The sequence below is a fragment of the Priapulus caudatus genome, unplaced genomic scaffold, assembly GCF_000485595.1.
Source record: "Priapulus caudatus unplaced genomic scaffold, Priapulus_caudatus-5.0.1 Scaffold3477, whole genome shotgun sequence".
NCBI lineage: Eukaryota > Metazoa > Priapulida > Priapulimorpha > Priapulimorphida > Priapulidae > Priapulus > Priapulus caudatus.
The window spans coordinates 1-3,145 of record NW_014580538.1 but is presented as its reverse complement, the minus strand read 5'-3'; the positions used below and the strand labels follow the sequence as shown (position 1 = coordinate 3,145).

The window sequence follows — 3,145 nt, the reverse complement described above, 5'->3', positions numbered from 1 at the left end:
GCAATACCAGATCTCTGACATCCAGCTTCTAAAACTCTGAGCTCCTCGCAACTCCCTGCAACTTTTTATATCGCATCCCAATTATATTAGAATGACAACAACGCTTGACGACACCTACAAACCATATTTTACACCTGCGTAAGTAATTAAGGTTTAGGTGTATGAGAGTCTTTTTAAGCATCTTGTGGCTGATTAAGAGATGGCTATAATGATGGGGATATAGCGTAGCTCACAGGTTTCACAGCTCACTCGGCTGTTGGAACGCCGCCTGATCTTCCGTGAGGACTTAAAAGCTGTTCATATCCCAAAGCGTTATATTTTCATTGTAGAATAAGCTCTTTTAAGCCCAGCGTGTGTGCAGTGTCATTATACACTGTGGATTCTATGTAAACTAAGTTACGATATAGATTGCGTTCCTGAAGAAGAAGCTATATTTGCTCAGTGTTACGTACGTGTTCGTCAGACGAACGTCACGACAATGTACGACCACTGACCGAGGGAGGGGGCTAAGCGCCGAGGTATGTCAGGGTGCGGTGGGAGGAAGTGCCCCTGGGAGGGAAGGGGGGTTGTGCAAATAGGGAGTCGTGTGAGCGTGGGGGTGTCTTGTGTGAGCGTGGAAGGGGGTCGCGTGAGACCGTGGTGGGGGAGTGTCACGCCTCCTGCTGCGGACTGGGGGAGGGGGCGGTGCATTACGCACGTGTTTGTCCACGATGAGATGTGCCTACGTATATATGTCGTAGATATATGTATGTGTATTATGTACTACGTGTGCCCGTGTATCTGAGAGACTGCTACGAGAAACGCTCTGTCTGAAGGTACCCTGCAGGCTAGGGCGTCGTACCCTCTTATACCAGAGTCATGGCGATAGATATTTATCGCAGAAATCTACTCGTGGATAGCTCGGCTCCATTTTAAATATATTTTAAAATCAAAATATGGATCATTCAGTCAGCTTCTGCGCATGCGCGAACCCTGATTTTAGAGTATTCAGCATACATGAAATTCTAGAATAATTGCTAATGTACCAAGCGGTAGTATACTGGGTTGCATATGCCCAGTAGGGGGGCCTACATGTTAAAATAACGAGTGTTTGGACGAATATATACACGTACATGTATCTGCCAGACTGCTGCGAGAAATATAGCATAGATATATGTATGTGTATTACGTGCGCTCGAGTGTGCGCGTGTGTTGAGCGCGCATGTGTTCGTGTATTATATGTCATAGATATATGTATGTGTATTATGTACTACGTGCTCCCGTTTGTGCGCGTGCGTGTGTGCGTGCGTGAGTATATAATTTGTGTACATGTGTGTGCGCATGCGTGTTTGTGGGCGTGCGCACGTATGTGTATGTATATATATATATTCACTAGTAAATTCCAAATGAGATATAACACCCTTTTATAGGCGGTAATTAAATAAACTCAAATAAGTAATTGAAGTTAGTTAGTGAAGCATCTACTGTTGCTATGACGACAGGAAACGCAGCATCTAAAACTCAATCTAATTTCCGTGTCTACACCCGACCATTGCTCTGTAGTCGCCGGCTCGCGATAGTCACCTGATTTAGATTTGATTTGGATTTCAGATTGATTTTAGATTGATTTGGATTTCAGATTGATTTTAGATTGATTTACATTAGATGATAATTAGCTGACATGATTGATTTTAGATTGATTTGATTTTAGCTTTTGACCGATTAGTCACCTGATTTCAAGTATAAACCCATAACGTTGTTAAGGCACGCGTCTGTGTGAAATGCGGTGAGAAAACCAGTGCGTGCGTGCGTGCATGAGAAAACCCGTGCGTGCTCATCCCTCGTGTAGCGTCCGCCGTGGCGTGTTAGCTTTCGCGATGCCTTTAAATTCGGTATCATTCGGTTTGTAATCGCTCGTAAACAATGTATGATTTATGAATTGTAAATATAGCAGATGGATATAGCGACTATTTCGTGGAAATTTGCATAAAGTTTGTACACGATCATGTACATCTGTGGCTGTCTCGATACCTCCAGGTAGGTCGTCGTCATCGGCGATCCGGGGGAAGGATGTATGTAATTCGATTATGACATCATAGCGTTAAAATTTATCGTTTCAGCTTAGTTAATTATTTGCGTTGGGAAAGCGACATGGGTCACCAACGATGTCTGCTAATTATCCCAGCACGGAATAAATTATGATCACCTAGGCGGCGCCACTATAGTTGGTTATGTGTGCGGCGACGGTAAAGCCGCGTTGTTAGGTAATTCGTTAGTAAGACGACCAATCTGGGGTCCGTGTGCGCACAATTCAGCATGTATAGAAGTCGATTACTTTATATCAATATATATTTAAGATATATATATATATATTAATTACATATGAATATATATATATTAAACATATCTTACACTGGTAGCGTCTCACTCGCACTAGCATCATAGTCAGATACCACTAAGTAAAACACTACGCAAGAGAACCAACAACAACAACATAATTATTAATTGGAGTAAAAGGAGAAAAGGAAAACGAATGTTGGTAAAAACAGACAGACACGGTGTGGGATTTCTCTTTATAAACAATTGTGTCATCACAAATACACACCATCAAAATGCATCGAAAAAGCACTTGATCCCGATAACATGCATGTAAGTTGTTAATGCAAATTGTGCGTTTGGTTTTTAATCGAAAAACGCTTCAAATTAGAAGTCTTGAATTCTTTTTTATTATGCGAAATACAAAATAAACTGCAATGCCAACACTAGCCACACATGAATATTCATCACCGAACAATAATAATGTGCACGTACGACATACACACGCACAGGTACAGATGTTATACACATTTCATCAACATATTCAGTACATTTTCATTATAAAACCTAGACAGGGATTTGCGTGCGTGTCTGCATGTGCGTGCGTGAGTGAGTGCGCGTAGGTATTTATACATACACATATACAGATTTTTCCTTTTCGGGGAGAGACATAAAAATTACAAATAATTATACGTACTATGCGTTTTATTAGATCAACATATGTTATATGTCTTCAAACATATAATTCTTCACAAATGGTATTAAATTCACACGATTGTATAACGGTCACACATTAGGTAGAGTAATACTCATTAGAAATACAAAAAATATCACCATCAGGTTGTATAAC

At 40.9% G+C, this 3,145-nt stretch overlaps 1 long non-coding RNA gene across 1 annotated transcript in view; it reads right to left on the bottom strand.

Annotated features, from left to right (window-relative positions):
• The window catches only part of LOC106819456, a 10,581-nt gene extending 7,453 nt beyond the window's left edge, over positions 1-3,128 (bottom strand). Inside the window, exons 1-2 of the long non-coding RNA XR_001395430.1 lie at positions 3,118-3,128; positions 287-293 (exon numbers count right to left, since the gene is read on the bottom strand). This is a non-coding gene — a long non-coding RNA (uncharacterized LOC106819456). The remainder of the gene's footprint in view (positions 1-286; positions 294-3,117) is intronic.
• Positions 3,129-3,145: the final 17 nt, after the last annotated feature.